Here is a 23,644-nt window from a genome sequence, read left to right as displayed (position 1 = left end):
TCCAGCTGTTGGATCTCTGAGGTTTTTGTTGAATTTAGATTCAGGGTCTTACACTGTAGTTTAGGCTGACCTAGAACTCAGTATGTAGTCTTGGCTGATCTCATCCTCCTGCCACAGCCTCCCTGGTGCAGGTGTTCTAGGCCTGTGCCACAATACTCAAGTTTTGGTCTTGTTTTTCAAATGTTTTATTAGAGCTGGAGAGATGGCTCAGCATTTAAGAACACTTGTCTTGCAGAGAACCTAGGTTCCATTTCCAGTACCTATAACCATCTGTAACTCCAGTTCCGAAGAATCTAATACAAATGTTACACAGACATACATTTAGGCAAAATGCTCATACACAGAAAATAGAAATATCTAAAATAATTTTAATATTTTATTACATTTATTTACTTTTTGTGTTGGTTGGAAAGCAGTGTATATGTGTGCCATAGTGCACATAAGGGGGTCAGAAGACACCCTTTTCCCCCTTTTTATTGAAATTAGATTTTTTTATTTACTTATTATGTATAGTGTTTGCCTGCATATATTCCTTCAGGCCAGAAGAGAGTGCTAGTTCTCATTATAGATGGTTGTGAGCCACTGTGTGGTTGCTGGGAATTGAACTCAGGACTTCTAGAAGAACAACCAGTGTTCTTAACCTCTGAGCTATCTCTTCAGCCCTGAAAATAGATTCTTGAGTCAGGCATGGTGGTACATGCCTTTGATCCCAGTCTCAAGAGGCAGAAGCAGGAGGATCTCTGTGAGTTTGAGGCTAACCTGATCTACAAAGCAAGTTCCAGGACAGAGAGAAACCTTGTCTCGAAAAAGAAAAAGAAAAAAGAAGAAGAAAAAAAGAAAAGAAATGGGTTAGAGAGATGGCTCAGAGGTTAAGCGCACTGACTATTCCTCCAGAGGTACTGAGTTCAATTCCAGCAGTCACATGGTGACTCACAACCATCTATAATGAGATCTGGTGCCCTCTTCTGGCCTGCAGACACACATGCAGACAGAACACTGTGAACATAATAAATAAATCTTTAAAAAAAAAGTTATCTCCTTCTACCGTATCTTCTTTCAGGAGAACAAACTGAGCAAACTCAGGTCATCAGACTCAGACTTGACAGTAAGCGTCCCTACTGCCTGAGCTATATTGTTGGACCCCAGATTTTTTTATGACATGGTCTTACTCATAATCTTCTTGCCTCAACCTTCTGGATGCTGGAATTGTAGTCATTACGCATAACTGCCACTATGAATTTTTGCCTTTACTTTTTCTGGCAGTTCAAGGTGAAAAACATTTCCTCTGTGAATGAACACAAACACTCTGGGGCTGATTTTTTTCTTTTATTGCTTACTGGTTTTCTCTGTATAACAGAGACAGGGTTTCTCTGTATAACAGTCCTGGCTGTCCTGGAACTGCTTGGTAGACCAACTGGCCTTGAACTCACTGAGATCTGCCTGCCTCTGCCTCCCAAGTGCTGGGATTAAAGGCATACACCACAACTGCCCAGCTGATTTTTTTTTAAAGGCAGGATCTCACTGTGTATGGCCTGAAATTCACTATGTTAACTAGGCTAGTCTTGAACTCACAAAGATACACTTATCTCTCCCTCTAGAGTGCCACCACACCCAGCCTTGGTTTTGTTTTTTAGACGTGTCTCACTACATGACCAGACTCCCTGGACGCACAGTCCCCAGCACCAGCCTCTCCAGGGCAAGTGTGACAGAGAATTGCCTAGCTGTGGAGGTGGTTTTACTGGTCGGGAACAACCTGATGTCCTCAGGAATATTTGGCATGTTCTGTGTGCAGGATTTGAGACCTGGGGACTACAGAGGATTTTTTTCTTTTCTTTTCTTTTCTTTTCTTTTCTTTTCTTTTCTTTTCTTTTTTAAATTAGAGGTTCATAAAACAATACTGTTACTAAATATAAAATAGCCTCTTAGAATCTGTGATGAAGTACTTTTTCCGCAAAAGATACTTTGTGGGGGGGGGGTCGAGACAGAGTTTCTCTGTAGTTTTGGAGCCTGTCCAGGTACTCACTCTGTAGACCAGGCTGTCCTCAAATTCACAGAGATCCGCCTGCCTCTGCCTCCCAAGTGCTGGGCCAAAGATACTCTTACTTTGCCTATTAGGAGAATGCTGAGGCTGTTTTTCCTCACTGGGTTTTAAGAGAACACTTTCTAGAATGATCAAAGACTGTTGCTATTCCTCTTCTGGAAAGAGAAACCTGGGGCCAGCAAGATGGCTCCGTGGGTAAAAGCACCAGCTGCCTTAGGTGACCTTCTGAGTTTGATCCCCGGAACTCACAAAGCCCGGGCAGGTGGGTTGCAAATTCAAGGTCAATTTAGTGAGATCCTGTCTCAAAAAAGCAAAAAGGACTGGGTGTGGTGGTACAGGCCTTTATTCCTAACACTGGGGAGGCAGAGGCAGATGGAGCTCTATGAGTTCAATGTCAGCCTAGTCTCTACATAGCAAGTTCCAGGTCAGCCAGGGGAAAAAAAAAACCTGTTAGGAAAACAGAACCAATGAGTTAATATCAGCTTCAGTAAGTGAAAAGTTTAATTCAAATCATCTTAAACTATAATAAGGTTGTCTCACTATATTATACCTCAAAAAGTACGGAGACAGGGTTGGTTTCAGTTGAGGGTTGATAGACTACCTCTTGAATTTATAAGCACTTAGTGGGGCAGACACAGTTAGTTGCATTCTCAAGTCCTGTTCCCAGTTTTGTTTGGATCAATGCCCAAATACACCAGCTTCCTCAGATTCTCTAAGGCATTCCTGTGTCAATAGGGGTACATTTGTGATGTGTAAGCTTCTGTAAAGAAACCTCTGGGAATGCTTGGGTTCCCTGGCAAGGTGTTAAAGTGGGGTTCCTAAAGATGAGGGGAACCTTTCAAAAGGAGGAAGAGACTTGTAGAATCACTTTTACACAGTTGTTCACAACAGGAGCCCAGTGGTCCCAACCCCGTATCATACACCTTCAGCATCCTGCTTTCCGGGTCAAATGGGATTCAGCCCATTTTTACCCTCCTAGAAACCAAGTAACAGCTGAAGAAGTCCCAGGATTTTTCTTAAGCAACCCAAGCTGAGGCTGAGACCCATTCCCTAGGACTGACAAAAAGCACTCAAAGCTCCCTTTACCTTCATTGAGGATGGAGCCTCTTACTGCTTCAATAAAGAGAAAGGAGGTTACTGGGCCGTGTGACACAGGCCTCTAATTCTAGCCCTAGGGAGACAAAGTTGGGCAGATTTCTGAGTTCGAGGACAGCGCAGGCTACAAAAGAAACCCTGTCTTGAAGAGCAAGAGAGAGAGAGAGAGGAGGAGAGAACTGAATGCCTATAACATGTGTTGTTCTCCCCAGAAAGGATAGATTATCAAGAGCACCTGTTTCTGTATGTCTAAGCATGTAGGTCTCTTCCTGCCCACACCAGCACCAAAAGTCTAAGAAATTGTGAGGATTCCAGTCTAACCTTGTGCAGACTCTAAGAAATTATATACTCCCAGGACTGGGCTCAGCTTCCAGTGTGTGTGTTTGTGTGTGTGTGCACGTATGTCAAAGCCAGAAATCAACATCAGATGTCTTAGGAGTCAAGCTGTATATCTTGGTTTTTGAAACAGTCTTTTATTGGAATGCTGGGTTCATCAATTAGGCTAGGTTAGCTAACCAGTCAGCTCTAGGATTATAAACAGAAGCCATTGTGCCTGACTTTATGAGGGGGTGAGGATCAGACTCAGGTCCTCACAGGAGTAGAGCAAACACTGCTATCAGCTGCCCCAGATTTTGGAGGTTTTTTGTTTGTTTTGCTTTTGTCTTTTGAGACAGGGTTTCTCAGTGTAGCTTTGGAGCCTGTCCTAGAAATCGCTCTGTAAACCAGACTAGCCTTGAACTCAGACCCGCCTGCCTCTGCCTCCTGAGTGCTGGAATTAAAGGTGTGCTCCACCACTGCCTGGCTCATTCTAGACTTTAATGTGACTCAGCTTTAAGAACCCTTGCTTCATAGATCCGCCTGGAAATTGGAAGCAAAAGTTGGGAGCATGGGGGTGGGGGTGAGGTTGGGGGAAGGGGTGAGGGGGTGAGAGAAGGAAAAGACTGGTGAGAGCATGGGGGACTGGGAGGGTGGAAATAGAGGAAGGGCAGAGATAGGAGCAGGGAAGAATATATCTACATTAAGGGAGCCATTTTAGGGTTGGCAAGAGACTTGGCTCTAGGGGGGATCCCAGGTGTCCACAGGGATGTCCCCAGCTAGGTCCTTGGTCAGCAGAGAAGAGGGTGCCTGAACTGTCCTTGCCCCACTATTACACTGATGATTATCTCGAATATGGTGACGGATGGAGATAGAGACAGAGACCCTCACCAGAGCAACGAACTGAGCTCCCAAGGTCCAGTTGAAGGGCAGAAGGAGGGAGAAGATGAGCAAGGAAGTCAGGACCGTGAAAGGTTGGTCCACCAACTGAGGCAGTGTGCCTGTTCTAATGGGAGCTCACCAAATCCAGCTGGACTGGGTCTGAATAAGCATGTGATTAAACCGGACTCTGATTGTGGCTGACAATGGGGGCTGACTGAGAAGCCATTGATAAAGGCACTGGGACTTGTTTTTACAGCATGTTCTGGCTTTTTGGGACCCTAGTCTATATGGATGCACAGCTTCCTAGGCCTGGATGTAGAGGGGAGGGCCTTGGACTTCCCACAGGGCAGGGTTCCCTGCCCTCTCTCAAGCGCAGGGAGGGGGAGGGAAGAGGGGAGTGGGGGAGTGGGAGGGGATTGGGAGGAGGGGAGGAAGTGTAAATTTTTGAATGAAAAAAATAAAAAAAAAAAGAACCCTTGCTTCACTTTGTAACTGAAAAGCCTAGCAACTTCCTCACATAAGACCTAGGTGTCCACGAGCGAGGAGAATCACAGGAGTATCTGCCACAGGTATCACAGGCAGAGGAACATCTTCATCCATGAAGCATTCTCTGAGGGCCTACTGTGGACCATGCCTGATAGAGGTGGCACAGATCCTTAGGACTTAGGTGACCCTGCAGGTAAATGAAACAAAGTTCATACAAGAGCTGACTCTGGAATACCAAGAATTGGAGTCTCTTGGGCCCCTTTGGTCTACCTGAGTCCTTAGAGATGCTCAGCGGGGCATAACTCAGTCTTGTTTGTTTGTTTTTTCGAGACAGGGTTTCTCTGTAGCTTTGGAGCCTGCCCTGGAACTAGCTCTTGTAGACCAGGCTGGCCTCGAACTCACAGAGATCCTCCTGCCTCTGCCTCCCAAGTACTGGGATTAAAGGCGTGTGCCACCACCGCCCGGCTCATAACTAAGTCTTGACAGTCCAGAAGGGCCCCTACTTCTTTCTCTAAGGGAGTCATCCACTGCAGTACGCTCGAGCACAGGTTCTTTGCACTATCATGGAACACGCAGAAAGCATATGCCCCCAAGACCACCTGACCACAGGCCCGCCCACATTCAAACCTGAAGAGTTGAACCGAAGTCAGAGAGAAATCCACAGATGCTAGAGCCCACACCTTTTAGGGTCTGAGTGCCATCTACCAGCTGCCTGTGCTTGGGTGAATAACCCAGGGATACTCTTTTTTTTAAATTTTTAAAAATTTTTTTTAAAAAATATTTTTTATGATTTATTTAACTTTTATTTTATGTATATTGGTGTGAAGGTGTCAGATCCCCTGGAACTGGATCATCAGACAGTTGTGAGCTGCCATGTGGGTGCTGGGAATTGAACCCAAGTCCTCTGGAAGAGCAGTCAGTGCTCTTAACCACGGAGCCATCTTTCCAGCCCCCCCAGGGATACTCTTGCCTCTTTCAACCCATCACCTCTTCTGAAGTACCTCCCATAAAAAGTTAGTGACAGAAAACGAAGGGATGGGGTCTGGAGAGATGGCTCAGTGCTGCCTGCTCTTCCAAAGGTCCTGAGTTCAATTCCCAGTAACCACATGGTGGCTCACAACCATCTATAATAAGATCTGGTGCCCTCTTCTGGCCTGCAGAGATACATGCAGGCAGAACACTGTATACGTAATAAATAAATAAATAATTTTTTAAAAAGAAGGGATAAAGACTCAGTTCTACTTCAAAATGGCAAGAGTGGAGCTTTATTGGTCTGAGAGGTTGATGTTACTAAGCCTCGAGCAGCTCAGTATCCAAGGGGTACAGGAGAAGAGCCCATCATGCAAGACCTGAGAATCAGTTTTTGCAGCTGTTGAGTAGGGAGGTGGAGGGCCTGGTGAAGCCAGGCCCATGGACTGCTTTTTGTGTAATGTGTTTTTGAAAACTTTGGGGTGGGAGATAATTCAGATTGTGTTTGTGTGACCTCTGTGCTTCGGGACAGATGACAGGTTGGCTGCTTTCTGGAACTCCATGGGCAACAAAAATCTCGAAGCCTTAAGCCTATTTTATGGCCCTTTTTTGTGTGGAGGGAGTCTTTTACTTCTTTTTTCTACAACCTCCCACACCCCCATATCACTAACTCCCCTTCGTCTTCTATGTGTTGCCTCCATCTGCAGCCTGGATCCCAGGACTCAACTCCCCAAACTCCTTTAATGCCACCCAAGTACAACACATACCACCCTTGCTATTAATAACCCTTTTAAAAGTAGAATTCAAGGGCATTTGCTTGGCTCCCCTAGAACCCAGTAGAGCAGACCTGTCCTCAGAGTCAGGTACGGAATCAGAAAACACCCTCACAACAGAGCGGATGCTAACCCACAAATGCCTTCCTCCCTTAGGCCACAGCCTAGCATGCTTCTGGGGCAATCTAGAAAAGAAATGCGCTCAAAGGGGCTGTGGCCCATCAGGGAGGTCCCAAATACAGTTAAGCTCCCCCATCGCAGCCTCCCCAGACCCACTGCTGCTTCATCTGTAGTCCCGTACCCACAAATTTTGTTATATAGCCTGCATTTCTGCAAAGGATGAAGACCGCATCTCATGCCCAGCTCCATTCTTTTTTTTTTTCTTTTCTTTTTTGAAACAGGCTTTTTCTGTGTAGCTCTGGCTGTCCTAGAACTCACTTTGCAGACCAAGTTAGCCTTGAATTCACAGCGATCTGCCTGCCTCTACCTCTCAAGTATTTTAATTAAAGAATTCATTCTTTGGCGATGATTGATTCAGCTAGATTTTCTCAACAGTTTTTTATTTGTTTGTTTTGCTTTGTTTTTATTTTTCAAGACAGGGTTTCTCTGTGTAGCTTTGGAGCCCGTCCTGGCACTAACTCTAGACCAGAATGGTCTCGAACTCACAGAGATTCATCTTGCCTCCCCAGTGCTAGAATTAAAGGTGTGTGTCACCACCACCTGGTTTCTCACCAGTTTTTGAAGGCCTAGGTCAGGGGAATGACTGTAGACAAGAAGGAGCTAAACCTTGACAACAACATTCTCTGAACCTGGCAGTCAAACTGTTGAAAGTCTCATTTTGCAGAAAAGTTTACATGACTCAGCAAGGAAGCAGGTGTCAGGGGAACTGGACCAGATTCCTCTCACACCGCCTGGGCCTGCTCAAATCCCCTCCCTTGCCTGAGGCCCTTGGGGTTGAAGGAAGAGCAGCGTATTAGTCAGGGTTCTCTAGAGTAACAGAATTTATAGAATGAATCTCTCTCTCTCTCTCTCTATATATATATATATATATATATGTGTGTGTGTGTGTGTGTGTGTGTGTGTATGTGCATGTGTGTATAAATATGTGTGTATACACATACACACAAATATATATATGTGTGTGTGTGTATGTATATATACACACACACATATATATATATTTGATTTATTAGAATGACTTACAGGCTGTAGTCCAGTTAATCAAACAGTGCTTAGCTATGGATGCAAAGTCCAAGAATCTAATAGCCGTTCAGTCCACAAGGCTGGATGTGTCAGCTGATCTTCAGTATACACTGGAATCCTGACGAAATGGGCTCTAAGGCCAGTGAGTGGATCTGCTAGCAATGTGAAAGTAAGCAGGCAAAGAGCAAGGCTTCCTTCCTCCATGTCCTTATATAGGCTTCCAGCAGAAGGCATGGTCCAGATTAGATCTGGATTAAAGGTGTGTCTTCCTACCTCAAAGACCCAGTTAGAAATAAATCTTCTCACTTCAAACTAAGCAGAAATCCCTCACACGTATGTCCTCACAGGGGTTTTAGTTAATTCCAAATGCAGTCAAGTTGACAACCAAGAATAGTCATCACAAGCAGCATTGCTAGGGGAAGATCTAGGTTAGACCAGAGTGAGGAAGGAACGCTGATTACGAGCTGATCTAGTAGACAACTACGTTTCGGGTGCCGTTTTGCATCCAGGGATAAAGCGCTCAACAGTGTCGCCTTGTTGATGAACAGGGAGAGGCCTTTGTCCCCCAGAAGCACCAGTAACTGCACTTAGCTCGCTGAGTGAATGCAAGGTGTATGACATTTCTGAAAATAAATCAGTGCTGGTTTTAGGATCTTACCTGATCTTCCCCAGACATGATTCTCTAGGCTTCTGCTTCCTGTTTACCAGCCCACCCCCTTCGTCACAGTAATTCTTACACTCCTGCCTAAAGCCCGAGGGCCTCGGTGCCTGAGTTCTCCTGTAAAAGGTTTCTCTTCTCGCCATGTCTTCCTCCCAATCACCTGACTACATCAGGTGATGTACATTATACCCTGACCTGTAGAGAACGAACAGGCCATGGTTTCTCCAGGAGCTGTATACGTAGTTGAATTTCAGAAATCGTCAGAATCATGCCCACATGGAAGCCAATTGAAGCCTGAGTCAAATATAGGTAACAAAGTTGGGACCAGGGAGTGGGGATACACGAAACCATAGCAAGAAGAGCAGAGTTGGCTGTGCACTCACCAAAATGAAGGCTCTATAGTGGTCAGTTTTCTGTTTTCCAGTGTCCCAGAGCTATGGGAGAAAAGAAGGTGAGGTTGACCCTGGGCCATACAAGCTTCTACACCAGCTCAATCACATCCTGGGTTTGGTAGACTCTTACCTGTGCTTGGGTCCCGTCAAGGTATCAGGTGGCAAACACCAGCTTACAGGCAGGAGCAGTGCCAGCAATTGCTGTTCAGTCTCTCGCCTTAGACTTCATTTGGCATCTGTCACTAGGGTTCTTTCAGGAAACAACAGGGTCAGTGTCTCCCAGCTTTCCACTGACTGTTAAAGCGTAAATCCTTGAGGATTAGAAAGGAAGCAGATCCTAAACGGGGCAGTGGTGGTGCATGCCTTTAATCCCAGCACTTGGAGGCAGAGGCAGGCAGATCTCTGTGAGTTCAAGGCCAGCCTGAGCTAGTTCCAGGACAACTAGGGCTGTTACACAAAGAAATCCTGTCTCGAAAAACCAAAATAAATAAAGGAAGGAAGCAGACCCTTAAAGAAAGCATGCAAAGAGTAAGGTAGGCGGTAGAGAGGCAAGAGTCCCTCTCCCCAAGGCGTTGGCAAAAGCTCTTGGTATGTTCAGGAGGGATAAACATGATTCCTTTTTCTGGGGTTTTTGGGATAAAGGCCTAAGGAAAGATGTGGTGTTTTAAAGTATGAAGACTTGGGGTTCCTACCTCATATAAGTACCTATCTTAGTTAGGGTTTCTACTGCTGTGATAAAACACCGTAACAAAAAATAACTTTGGGAGGAAAAGGTTCATTTCGTCTTATGGTTTCTAGGCCATCATCCAGAAAAGTCAAGGCAGAAAATGTAAAAGGAAAAACTGAAAAAAAAAAAAAGTACCTATTTATTTTATCCCACAGGACACAGGGTGTAAACAGCTAGTGTTCAGAGACAATAAACCAAGTGTGTGTTTGGGTCTATGTGTGAGTGCATGGGGAAGCCTGGGGACCTCCTCTCCCTCCCACCTCCACAGTCAGTACAGGCTCACAGCATCACTGCACAGACTGATTAAACGAACATCTCTTAGTTGCCCCATTCTTTGTAGAACTTTATTTCGTTTAATGAGCTCCTTCATGCTTGGCCATTAGTCCCACCTTTCCCAGGAAGAGGGCACAGCAGATAAAAGGCACCTAACTTTCTGACTTCACGGTGAAACCAACTGTGGGGTGTGATTCTAGTTGTTAGTATCCAGGCACACCTTGGGCTGCCTCTGGGGGAACCTGGCACAATGTACCACACCTCACCCCTCTGCACATGCTAAATAGTTCCCTGACTGTATGCAGATGCAAAGGCCCCTTTAAGAGACTCCTGCTGTTCTCCCGGCTGTTCTTCTGAAGAGGCAAGCAGGCCTTTGCCTGCCCCCCCTTTTTCTCTCCCCTTCTCATTCCCTTTATCTCAATAAACTCCACACTCAAGCTCTGTCTGCATGTCTTCATGGCGGCATATTCTGTCACCCACCATGGTTTGGACCTACCCATCGCTAAGATCCCAACTTGCACTCCCTGTGATGTCTAGATGAGATTAGCTTCCAAATGAGATCATTTCTATCCCCCATATTTCCCCATCTCTTCTATTTCTTCTTACTTCTCTTTACTTATGTATGCATCTGTTTGTGTTCTTGTACCTGTCTGTGTGCGGGTGTGCATGCCGATGTCAGAAGACGACACTGGATCCCTTGGAGTTGTAGTTACAGGTGTTTGCAGGATACTCAGCTTGCGTTGTAGCTGCTGGAATCCAGACTCAGGTCCTCATGATTGAACGCAAGCACATCTCACTGCTATGCCTCCTCCCTATTCCCCTCTTTCGCTTCTTTTCATTCCTTTTCTAGGAAGAATTTCTCCCTGGATAAATTACTTGCATGAGACAGGCAAGAGGGGTCTTAGAAGGCAAGCCAAAAGATAAACAGAAATTGACCACTTACCAGACTACATGGGGGAAGAGATCCCACCATTAATCCAAGTGGTATCTGAGAGTCCTTAGACTATAGCCCTGAGGTGATAAAATATTCAGTCCAGGTAGTGGGGACAGGAGTCAGGCTGAAGGAGATATACCAATTCATGCAACAGCCCGAGTACATTGAAGTATGTGAGCCAAGTCAGAAATCTGGAGCACGGCAGTGCAATAGATCATCTTCACTGTCAGCTTGACTAGGTCTAGAATCACCTAGGAGACATACCTTTGGGTGAGTCTACATAGGAGACATACCTTTGGGTGAGCCTACCTAGAAGACATGCCTTTGGGTGAGTCTTCACGGCTCTTTCCAGAGAGATTTAACTAAACAGGAAAGACTTCACCCTGAATGTGGACAGCACTTTTCCTGGGATTCTAGGTCACCACACATGACTCGAGATGAAATCTTTCTATGTTGCCCCTACGGTTCTTGAATCCTGGAGTGAGGCCAGGCAGGTATAGTGCCACACACGTTAGATCCCAGAACTCAGGACGCAGAGACAGGAGGATCCTTGTTATTTCCAAGGCCAGGCTGGTTTACATAGGGAGTTCCTGGATAACCAGGACTACAAAGAGAGACCCTGCGTTACAAAACAAGAAATTAAGAAAAAATAAAGGGAGGAAGGAAAAGATGGAGGGAGGAAAAGAGAAGAGGAGGGAAGAAGAGAAGAGAAGAGAAGAGAGGAGAGGAGAGGAGAGGGGAGGAAGGGAGGGGAGGGGAGAGGAGAGGGGAGGGGAGGGGAGGGGAGGGGAGGGGAGAGGAGGGGAGAGGAGAGGAGAGAAGGTAAAAAAGAAATCCTGGACAGAACCCAGTCTCTTGTCTGAGTCTCTTTAGTACACAAGACTGCAACCAACACACTCAGTTAATAAAGATCCATTTACTTATCAAGACAGTGTCTTAAAGAAAGAAAAAAAAAACAAAAAAATTGTCCATTGAAAACATGAAAAAAAGAAAAAAGAAAAAAAAGACAGTGTTTTGCTATGTCATTCTGGGTGGCCTGGAACTCAAATATGTAGACCTTAAATGTAGAACTCAATATATAAGCCTTCGACTTGCAGCAAGTCTCCTGCTCCCATCCCCTAAGTACTGGGATTATTAGCATGCACCACCACGCTTGGTTCTTTTGTTTTATTTTGCTTTGCTTTGCTTTTGAGACAGAGTCTTGGGTGCTGGGATTAAATGTGTGTGTTATTATACCCAGCTTGACTATGTATTTAAATTTTTATATAATAATATATTAACAAAACAACAACAACAACAACAAAAAACACCTAGAAGTTGGTTGTAATGTCATGTTATCCAAGCACTCACCAGGCTGAGGTAGAATGATGGCAAGTTCCGGACCTGATTGTATGTACTGCGAGGAGGTTGGGGGTGGACCCTGGGATGCAGCTCAGTTAGCGGAATGATTGTGTGGCATGCACTGAGCCCTGGTTCAAGCCCAGACTCTGAAAAACCGGATGTGATAGCCAGCTGTGGTGGCACATGCCTTTAATTCCAGGACTTGGGAAGCAGAGGCAGGCGGATCTCCAGGAGTTTAAGGCCAGCCTGGTCTACATGGAGAGTTTCAGTTCAAGCCAGCCAGGGCTACATAGTGAGACTGTCTCAAAACACATATAAAAAATACACAATTAAAATTTTCTGAGACACAGTTTCTCTGCATGACCTTGGCTGTCCTGAAACTCACTCTGTAGACCAGGCTAGCCTGGAACTTGTAAAGTTGTGCGCCGCCATCAACTGGCTAAGAGTAAACTCTTTTATACCTACTGTCCAGATCTTTTTGTAAACTGAATTAGGGCTGGAGGGATCTCAGTGGCTAAGAGCACATACTGCTTTCTCAGAGGACCTGAGTTTATTCTCAGCACCCACACTGCAAGGTTCCCAACCACCTATAACTACAGCTCCCAGGGGATCCTACTCCTGCACACACCTGTACAGTCTCACCTACACACACACACACACACACACACACACACACACACACACACACACTCTGTCATTACGTCTCCGCTATACTTGCTTATCACCTATCCATTTCTCTATAGTTAAGGGTTTGTCCCCTTTGGGTCACATTGCTTTTGTCATTGTTGTTCTTGTGAGACAGAGTCTCCTGATTCTCCTACTTCCACTTCCTAAGTGTTGTGATCACAGGCACGTGCCACCACTACTGATTCTTTTCTTCTTTCTCCTCCTCCTCCTCCTCTGTACTGTTGAGGGCCTCAGACACGCTGGGTAATGATCTGCCATTGTGTTATAGCCTCAACTCTGTAAGAGTTTCATAATGAAGTCAAAAAACTTTGGATATGCTAGGTATATAATAATCGCATTTTTCCTGAGTGTTTTAATTTGTTATTGAAAGTAAATGAACGCCCCCTTGTGGCTGCATGTTTACCAGCACTTCACTTTTGGAACTTCCTCCTAGCCTGTCACATGTTCTCTGTTTTACACACACACACACACACACACCACACACGCACACGCACGCACACGCACACACACATATACAGTCCCAAACCTGGGACACACTGGCTGAGGTGCCTATTAACATATAAAGCAGACATTGTCTGCTAGCCTCTCAGCATTGTCAATGCCTGTTATGGAGAAAGACATCCTGGCTGGCATACCCTGGCCCCTCTCTGCAACCTCTTCAGTTCGGGAGCTTCACTGGCCTTCCCCCAGCTCCACTTCCCTATATAACCCAGTCATTTTTGCTGTGCTGATCTCTTACCCTCTTGGTCTCCTGGCCTCCTGGTTCCTTCCTGGTCTCTTGGCCTCAGGTTCCTCTCTTTTCTTTTCCCCTCTCCCCTTACCCCTCTCCTCATAGGGCCTGGTTCAGTCTTCTGGGCAAGTTCAGTCTGGACTCTTCCAGATGCCTCTGTCCCTGCCCGTGCTCTCCCTTTTATCTATAATTAAAAACCTCAACCCCTTAGGAGCAGTTCTTTCATTTCTGCTTTTCATTCATCTGGTGCCAAACCCGATAGGAAGAGAGAGAAGGGTCAAAAAACAAAATTCCACAAGAGGGAATTCCTATAAGCCTCCTTTATTTCTTGTTCTTCATTTACCCTTACCCCACCATCCCTACCCTCATCCTACTCAGTCTTCTCTAGTCTCCTCAGCAGACTTCAGAAAATGACAACTGTTGAGCTGGAAGCTCCAGCTCACTCCTGCTGAATCCAGAAAGCCCCATTTTCTCTCTCCAAACCCCACCCTCTCAGAAAATCTCTAACAAAGAAAAGGCATCAAAAAGCCCCAGTCTGCATTCTTGGTGGCTGTGGTGGCTCCTCCCCTGAAGTTGCCAGCGACCCAAGTCCCCATCGAAAGCATACCATACTTGGGCACAAACACAGCTTATGGAGGACATGCCATCACCCCTCACCTATAGGGTATTTAAGTTCCCTTCTTTAGTTCCAGCCCGATTTCTGGGGCTGGAGGACTCACCCGGGAGTTGCTTTGCTCAAATAAACCTGTTCTTTTTCAGTTTTGGCTTGAACTGGCTTACTGCATTGGAAGAGAAGCCTACTATGAAGATACAGAAAACTTATTAACAACAACAAAAGCTCTATGCTAAATGACTGCAGGCTGTGTGTGTAGCTCTGTTTCTCAGAGACAAACTTAATTGCAATATAGAGGCCTCTCTAAGGTTGGTGAACATCAGTCAGAAGTACCCAGACACAGACTCCATAGCATTTCTTACCCACACATACACACACACACACACACATACACACACACACAGAGGGAAGAGAGAGAGAGAGAGAGAGAGAGATCACCAGCAATCACATTGCACACTGGATTGATGCATAACTAGTTTTCAAACGTACAGACTATCCTTAGTCCAAGTGTGTATTAAAGCTCAATTAGCATTTCAGAATCATTTAGTAACTGTGTAACTGCATGGGCTTCATGCTCCAAAGAGTCCATGATTAGTTTCATGCTCTGCTGTTGTTATCTTGAAATTCATAATCTAATGAGTGAGGTACTCTGCATTTATTTTTCCCATTGAGTCTCACAAACTATGCCCTGGGTAAAATGTTTCAAGATCAAGGCAGAATAAGTGTGTCAGCTTGAAATAATATCCAGAAAGTAGCTCGCCAAGGAATATACTTAAAAATAAGTAGGGGAAGACTGGGCGTGACAGTGCAGGCCTCTAATTCAAACACCAGAGAGGCAGAGGCAGGTGGCTCTCTCTCTGTGAGTTTGAGACTAGACTGGTCTAAATAGGGAGCTCCAGGTCAACCAGGACTATATCAAGAGACCCGGTCTCGAAAGAATAAGCCAGAGATTAAAATCCAGACTACTCATGTTATAATAAATTATAGCCACACCCAGAGAGACAAGGAAGGATAAAGATTTTTAAAGGTGAGATAAAGTATCATAAGTAGTTTTGAAATGATTATCTTTAAGAGGAGGGAGTGGAAACTGGGATTGGCACATAAAAAGAAACAAACAAATAGGTAAAATTAATAATTAAAAAGAAAAAGAAATAATTATCTCTGACTATGAATATCGTCAACTAGTTGGCATCTATTCAAGGTGGAAGAGGCAGTTGCATGGTAAGTGTCCTTACAGATGTGTGTGTGTGTATGTGTGTGTGTGTGTGTGTGTGTGTGTGTGTGTGTTTGTGTGTTTACTTTTGTGCAAGATTGTGGGTTGTTTTTTTTTTTTAGGAAGTCATTAAAATGGCTTTATCAAGCACATGTGTACAAGAGAGTTTTACTCCATTTTATTAGGGATTGGCATAAATTATTCTGACAACTTTGTTGTCATTGAGGACTTTTGTTTGAGACAGGTTTTGCTGTAGAGCTATGGCTAGCCTAGCACTCACTATGTAGCTCAGGCTGGCCTCAAGTTCACAGCAATTTTTTTGCTTTGGCCTCCCCAGCCTGACTTGACTCATGTGGGTAAATGAGGCAGGTGGCTGAGGAATGCTAGGGCTGACTGGAACATTTTTAAAAGTATTGCCAAATGTGGTGACATGCACACCTAATCCCAGCTACTTGGGGGCTAAAACAGAAGGATTAAAAATTCAAGGCCTGCTGGTCCTGACGTCATACACCTTTAATCTCAACACTTGGGAGACAGAGGAGGCAGGTGGATCTCTGAGTTTGATGCTGCCCTGGTCTACAATGTGAGTTCCAGGACAGCTAGGGCTACACAGAAAAACCTTGTCAAAAAAAAAAAAAAAAAAAAGTCAAGGCCTATTTGACAGACCGAGTAAAAACTTGTCTCAAAATAAAAATAGGGCTGGAGATCTAATTCAGTGTTAGAGCACTAGTATACCCAGAGTCCTGAGTTCGGTTCCTAGTACTAGAAGAAACTGATGGTAATTGTTACTAATGATGAAGACAGAGTGAACTCTAAGCCGGCTGGTGGTAGCACACACCTTCAATCCTAGAACGAGGCAGGCAGAGGCAGGCGGTTCTCTGTGAGTTCCAGGACAGACAGGGCTGTTACACAGAGAAACCCTGTCTTATAAATAAATAAAAATCATTACCCACGTTCATTACTCTGCCTTCTTTCACCAATATATTTGTAAAACATATGTTTAGTTGAGTAGGGAGCACACACCTGAAATCCCAGAACTTGTGAGGCTGAAATAGAAAGATTGCCAAGAATTTGAGACCATCCTGGGCAATATAGTGAGTTCCAGGACAGCCTGGTCTACATAGCAAGACCCTGTCAACAATACAGCAAAACAGCAACAACAAAGCATTTTTAAAATTCTACCCGGCGTTTGACAACCCTCAGGAATTCAACAAAACACTCCCCCAGCCTTGCAAACACTTGCAGAGATGGTGCACATTCCATTCAGATGGGAACCCCATCTGTCAGCTCTGTCAAAATCCCACCCTACTCCTCACCCGGCTGTGATAGAAATAGTCTATGATTCTCTCAAAGTCTGTGTGTATGTGTGAGAAAGTGAGAGTGTGTATATGCACGCGCGGGGTATGGATCCTATAGTTTTCTCAATTTCTAGGGCGATCCAAAGACTGTCATTGTGCAGAAACAACAACAAAGATGAGTTTTGATTGCTGGACTTTGAAAGGTCCTGCAAAAGCTCCACCCTGGGCCTCTGGGATACAAAGCCCTGTTTTAATGTGGGTGCCCGAATCTAGAGAAAAAGTAACAACTCCACTGCCTCTCCTGATAGAACAAATCAGGGTTTTAGATAAGAAAAGCCAGGGCCGAGAGTAGGCAGCGTGAAAACGGCCGCGCTTGAGCGGCTCTCAGGTTTCCTGTGAGAAATCCCGGCGGAGAAGGCACTGCTGGCTGCTGCGTAAATGAGTCACGGGCTTTGCAGGCCAGGGGAGATGGAAAGCAGATTCCAGGAAGCAAGCAAGAAGGGATCTCTGGGAAAGTTTTCCATTTTAGCGTGAAGCTGTTAAGCTACTGTTCGGTGCTGGAAACTCAGAGGAAAAACACCAGCCAGAAAGACCAGGGAAGGCGAGTGAATCCTGGCAGTTCAGGAAAGAGGGACTTTGTACATCTAGGCAATCTGGAGCAAGTGACCAAGATGGTACCATCCAGGCAAGGTAAGTGTGAGAAAATACCTCAGTGTCCCAGGCTTCTAGCCGCTCGCAACCCAGCAGGTATGCACTGTGCATGTCAGTACACTTGTACGGAGTGACAAGGAGGAAGGTTGGAGGGGGGCGATGGTGGAAATGTGGGTAGCTGTTCTAAAGAACTTCAAGGAAAGAAGTTTGAGGAGTAGAGGTACAAGAAAAAACTGGGTGGATCCTTGGTATTCTATTTGTGGGTTGTTTGCGTTGTAAATTTATTAAGGTAGAAGGGGCACTTCCTAAGTGCTAGGAGGCATCCTCTTTGGCACTTTGTGTTCACTTCCAGAACAATGTGTTTCTGTTTACCGAGCTCTCTGAGCAAGGGAATCGGGTCCACCCATGGGGCAGGCAGAGGACACAGCAGTGTCAAAGACCCAAGGTAGGACCCCGAATTCTCAGAGGAGAGCTCTCACGGTACTGGAGCACAGTGGTGGTTCAGAGGCCTGAGGGATATTGAAATGACCTTAAACTTCAGTCTGGTAGTGGGTAGAACAGGTCTGGGGAGATCCGTGCCCTTTAAGGTCAAGGTTGAGTGGGGGAGGTCCCACTCAGCACATTCTCTTCTGTATGACATTAGAAATAATTAACCTGGGGACCATAACTGCTGCCACCAGCATCCTTTAGGAATTCAGGCACTCCTACTTCATAGCCCTGAAGGAAAAGGGAGTCTCAGTAGGATATTATCAGATGTGTTGACCTGTGGTCACTGTATACTAGCTCTCATGGCATCCTGGGACAGCCTCCTAATGGCTGCTGTCTCCTAAGGACAAGAGCACCTAGAAAGATTCTCTTCTTGTCGAATCTTATCAGGCCTTCAAGGATCCTAACTCAGTTGACAATGGTATCTTGGAGAGCAAAGAAGCCCAGGAGAGGAAGGTAAGTCTTGGGTCCCAGATCAGCTTGGCCACTGGCTTACTGTGATGACCAGCAATCACGGCCTTCCTCTCCCTAGAACTCAATTTTATATATACCTGGGTCTTTTGGTCATAAAAAATAGGGCAATCAGGTGATTCAGCCTATATGTGGCCCTGGAGTAGGGTACTCTAGGTAGATCAGGTAGTGATAGAGGGAATGAAGTAGGACATTTTGAGGGCAAAGAAAAAGATTCCTGACCAAGCCTGGAGTCCATACGAATGATCGAAAAGGCACTGATGTCACAGCCGGGACCTAACAGGCAGACAGGTGTGAGTCAGGCAAAAGAAGGCAAAAAAGGCATTCAAGTGCACAGACCACCCTGTGCCAAGACAGAGAGAGAGAGGAGAGAAGGGGATGCATTCAGAGAGCATGAAGTTCAGTTTGGCAGGACTTAGGTCCTCCCAGGGAGGAACTGGCCAGAGATGAGGGACCAGTAAGAAAGCGAAGATGGGCAGGGTCCAACCTATAGAGGCAGTCCACCCCTGAAGACTAGACTAACTCAGGAGAACGAAGGACACTAGGGCCAGGCGGAAGTGTGGCACAAGTTGAGGATAATGGGGTGCCAGCGGGATAGTCAGGAGAGTACAGTTGTGAGGAGTTGAGATCAACAACTTTACGCATTGAGTTTGGGGTGTGAAAGGGTTATCCTAAATGTAAGGACTGAGAGAGAGAAGGCTAAACCACGAGGTGCTACTGTGGATTCAGAAGCTAGGCCCTGGAAATCGTTGGGATACCAAGGAAGAGGGAAGGGGAACCAGCTCCCAAGAACCAGAAAGAGAGCTCACCGAGAGAAGCAACTAGAAATCCTAGAGTAGCAGTTACAGAAATCAGAAGAGTCTTCTAAAGAGGAAAAGATGGAGCCCGGTAGGAGTGAGGACTAGGAAGAGAAGGGGCAGAGAATGTATGTCCCTCCTGAAGAGGCTTTGGGCTGTGGAGGAGTTTTTTTGTTTGTTTGTTTGTTTTAATTTTTATCCTGGGTCCCCCCGGGTTCTTCGGGTCCTCCCGCTGCACCAGCGTAATCCGCCATTTGATATTTCCCTGAAGAAGCAGCTGTGGAGACCTTCGTGGTGGTGGAGGTCCAGGGTGCCTGAACTGAGACCGAGTTTGGGTGTAAGAAGGGCAGACACACCAACTAAGTATGTTATACACGGCACACCCCAGTCCTTATTCAATGAGACTGCTCAGTTGATGGGGCACCCCTGGCGTGGGCCAAGTTTGTAACTGCACTGAGGACACTTCCCACACGGTGGCACCAAAGGCCCACTCTGTATTGGGGCTTGGAGCTGACAGGGCAGGGGTCACTTTGGGAAGCCTCATTGGCCAGTCATAGTCCAGAACAGGAAGGGATTACCAGATGCCTGGTGTCCAGGACACTTACCGTCTCCACCAGGCCTCCCTACTACACCTGTGTGTCAGGAGTAGGATACACACAGAAACAACTGCGAGCCATTAACTCCACAGCCCTTTTCTAAGAGGCCTGGCCTAAAAGGATCCTAAGGGAACAGCTCATCCCATGACCTGGGAGAGGCAAGGACATTCCTCCCACTTGTCCCTTAGGAGAAAGGAGTCAGGAAGGAAGGAAGGACGCCCAGCCCAACTCCAGAGAGACACAGCCACCCCACGCCTTACTCTTACCAAACCAGCAGGCCTCCCTCTCACTGCTCCCCCTGGAGGCTTGAAACTGGACCAACAAGGACCACAACAGAGACACAGCTGGGTGTATTGGGCGAGTCCCCAGGGAAGTCAGTCTGCTTGCCCAGCCTATAAACTTACACCTCCAAGCGCAGAAGCCAGCCTGGAGCTGTCCAAATAAGTAATGGCCATGTTCGCTTTCCAAAACAGTGCCAAGTTTACCAAAATCTTTCACGATATAAGTAAATACAAAGCCGAGAGAAATTACAACTCTGGGTCGAGACAGTCTACCGGCAGGGGAAGGCGCTGACAGCTCTTGTGGGCAACGGGTGCAGATAAGGGTCGTTCTGGAGCTTTCTCCACCCATTGTGCTTGTTGTGTTGAGGGACCAGGAACTCTCAACATATTCAAAAATCTAACATTCTCACGTGCCAGCCAGCTCTGACCCTACTCGGACCTTCCCTTCCTGCTGGCCACAGCGTGCTATAGGCATTCACAAGGTCTTTCAGCATCCCGTCTCTGAAGCTCTATGTCATCTCTTTACCTTTGAATAAACAAATGAGTAATCAATATTTTCAGACAGAGCTTTTCCTTCTTCAACAACTATTTCTTTGGGGTAAATTTTTCAAAGAGGGTTGACAAGGATGGGGAGACAAGCCTCGATCCCTCTTTTCTCTACCCATGTGTCCAGCTGCCTTATGGGAACGTCCCTTCAGATGCTGCCTGCCTAAGTTAACCATGTCCCAGTCCCCCTACCTCAATTCTCTAGGCCTCCCCACCTCATTAAGGAAACACCAGGGCTCTTGCATCATCCTCTCTCCCTCTCTCCAGAGTTCTTGAAGCACCAACCTCTACATTCTTCCAAAGATTCCTTTAATTTCTCTTATTCTCCTCCTTCTCTGTTTCCTTCAGCTAGGCCCATGCCATTATCAACTCACCTAGAAATTGTACCAAAGTCCTTGTGACCCACATCCTACTGCCTGGGTGACTTGCTAAGCACAGCTATGATATGACTCAAAAATCCCCCAGCATAAAGCCAAGGCCACCATTACTCTAAGGATAAAGTCTTGCCCTTCACTCAGTGCCTAAGGCTCCCCAAGATTACTTCCTTCATCAATGCATGCATGCATGCATAGTTCTCCAGTCATGTTGGGCTTTTGTTCTCTTCTAGCAAAAACGATTGCATCTCTTTTCTTGCCTTGAGCCTGCCTGCCATCCTACATCACATAAGCCTCAAAGACCTGCTCTCCACCTGCCAAGAATCTCCAACATGTCACCCTAAGGGCCCTTTCCTAGCAACTTCCACTTACCAGCTCACACACACACACACACACACACACACACACACACACATACACGTTCTTGGTTTTGGTGACACAAGAGGTGCAAAAACTCAAGAGATCAGAACAAAACCTGCTCTGATCGTGAGCCCCCAGGGACAAGGATGGAGGTGACCTAACTTTGGTCCCTGCAAGGTGGGCGGGTAGTTACATTCTTGGATATTTTCTAAAAGTTTGGTAAATATCTGGCCAATGAATGACATCGCCAAAACACGGTAGTGGAGAGATTTTTATTTTATCTTTTCCCAGAAAGCAAGGGGAAGTTGTGCTCAGAGTTGTAACCTGTGGGGGCCTGTGGGGAAAAATAAGGGACGCTTCTGTTTTTCTTGATTTTTTTCTTTTTTGAATTTGAATGCAGAGTTCCCCAAAGTGGAGCAGGCAGCACCATGCACTAGGGCCCTGACCATCCTCTGACTCTGCTAAAGGGATTTGTCTCAGGCCTGAGTCTACCCCTCTAAGAACGTGAGCTCTTCCAGGTTAGAAGTGCCCATGCTGGAGCTGGAGAGATGGCTTAGTTAAGAGCACTGGCTGCTCTTCCGGAGGTCCCGAGTTCAATTCCCAGCACCCACACATGGCGGCTCACAGCCATCTGTAATAGGATCTGATGCCTGCATGCAGGGATACATGCAGAGCACTCATATACATAAAATATAAATAGAATTTTAAAAAAAGAAGAAATGTCCGTGCTTCCTTCAGCTTCAAAGCCAGGGAGTGATGCCCGAATCAATAGAGCAAAACTGGCTGTGACTCAGGGAGCCAATCTGGAACTCAGACCTAGCCCTTCCTAACCACATGACCTGGAAAGTTGTTTGCCTTTCTCTTAGCTTCAGGGAATCTCCTGGGAAGTGAGTTTCTGCTTGCTCACGGCTGGGGAGAGGCCTGAACGTTCTCTAGCAGTCCATGGCCCTCAGATGTTCCCCTTTCTTCGATGCCTCTTGGAAAGGGGAAAGGGCCCGGTAAACTCAGAGGTGTGCCATCTCATCACTGCAGTCCCATCTGCTCCTGGTCACAGGTCTGTCTATAGACAAGAACAATACACAGGGACAGATGCTCAGACAGAATAACTGGGAAACCTGAGCGCATGGTTAGGGGGGCATTTGATTTGTTTCCCAAGAGGATGTGGTGGGTGATACAGCGGACCAGACAGAAGACAGGTTAGGGGAAACGTCCGAGCCAGAGAGTAAGAACTTCAGGCAAGCTGGTATAGTTAAAGCTGAAGTAGAACAAATGCCGTTCAGAGGACGGTAAAGAAGAGAGGCTGTCTTGGGCCAGATCTCTCTAGGGTGCTACCACAGTCTGGATGGCAATGAGGATCCATGGAAACTGCTTAGGTAGGGGAACCTCTGACTGAATTAATGATCTAAAAGATGGCTTGGATTGGTGAGTGGAAACCAACTTTTGGTTTCGGTGACAAAAGCAGACTGAGGAACAGAAAACAATTGTAACCCAGGTCATCATAGGAGCAGTGACAACGGACAGACAGACAGAAGGCAGAGGGGCTGAAAGTGAGGAGTGATTGAATCATCCATTAAAAACGAGGATTTGGGGGAACTGGGAGATGGCTCGGCAGTTAAGAACATTTGGTGCTCTTGGAGAGGACCCAGCCCCCACACAGCAGCTCACAATCACGTTTAACTACAGTCGCAGGGGATATGACACCCTCTTCTGCTTCCTAGGTCATCAGGCATGAAAAACACCATCTATGCCCATAAAATTAAAAATAAACAAATCCGTTTTGTTGCATTTATTTTGAGACAAGCTCTCAACGTAGCGTTGGCTGTCCTGGAACTTTATACGTAGACTAGGCTGGCACAGAACTCAAGTACATACTTTCATCTGCTTTTACAGCTCAGATGCTGGGATTATAGGTGTGTGCTACCACTACTGGCAATTTTTCTAAGTGGGGATTTTAAAGCTGAGACTAAAGCTCTGCGGTAGAGTGATTGCCTAGTGTGCACCCGGCCATGGGTTGCAGAGGAGTTCTCAAAGTGGATTACACGATTTCACTCTTTGAAGGAGTTCCTCAGAGGTGGAAACAAAGGGACAGCTCTAGGCCATGGTCACTCCAGCCACCGTCAAGCTGCCTAGCTCTTGGTGCTCAAGGAGTGTTCATTGACAGAGCACTAGTAACGGAGGGGGGGGAGCGTGAATTTAAAAATGTAAGGTGGGTCCAACCTAGGAACATGCCCTCAATCCCAGACTTGGGAGGCAGAAGTATGAGCTTGAGACTAGCCTAGGCTATGCAGCAAGACCTTGTCTCAGGGGACCAAAGGCAGAAAGTAGCTCAGCAGGAGAGCACTTGCCTAGTGTCTAGAAGGCCCTGGGTTTGATTTCCAGAAGAGACAGAAGAAAAAAAAGAGGACAAGAAGGGAGGAAAGGGAAGACTACTAGATCAGGATGCTGATAC

General features: G+C 46.1%; 1 protein-coding gene and 1 long non-coding RNA gene across 5 annotated transcripts in view; one reads left to right on the top strand and one right to left on the bottom strand.

The window, feature by feature from the left end:
* Positions 1-23,644, bottom strand: part of Agrp (agouti related neuropeptide) — a 72,868-nt gene that overhangs the window by 6,901 nt on the left and 42,323 nt on the right. For 3 of the 4 annotated variants that reach the window (XM_048437109.3, XM_048437108.3, XM_048437105.3), the window contains exons 2-3: positions 8,948-9,067; positions 8,809-8,859 (exon numbers count right to left, since the gene is read on the bottom strand). The gene's annotated coding sequence lies outside the window, so the exon portion shown is untranslated. Of the gene's footprint in view, positions 1-8,808; positions 8,860-8,947; positions 9,068-17,341; positions 17,465-23,644 lie in introns of those variants that run through there. The other variant, XM_085681675.2, reaches the window with a different exon arrangement.
* Positions 16,850-20,475, top strand: LOC125402395 (uncharacterized). The gene is made up of 3 exons (XR_014999015.2): positions 16,850-17,323; positions 18,161-18,226; positions 19,823-20,475. It is a non-coding gene; the product is annotated as an uncharacterized LOC125402395 (long non-coding RNA).

This window comes from Myodes glareolus, chromosome 22, assembly GCF_982192425.1.
Source record: "Myodes glareolus chromosome 22, mMyoGla1.1, whole genome shotgun sequence".
Lineage (NCBI taxonomy): Eukaryota > Metazoa > Chordata > Mammalia > Rodentia > Cricetidae > Myodes > Myodes glareolus.
The sequence above is the reverse complement of the archived record's forward strand: the minus strand, read 5'-3'. Positions and strand labels throughout refer to the sequence as shown.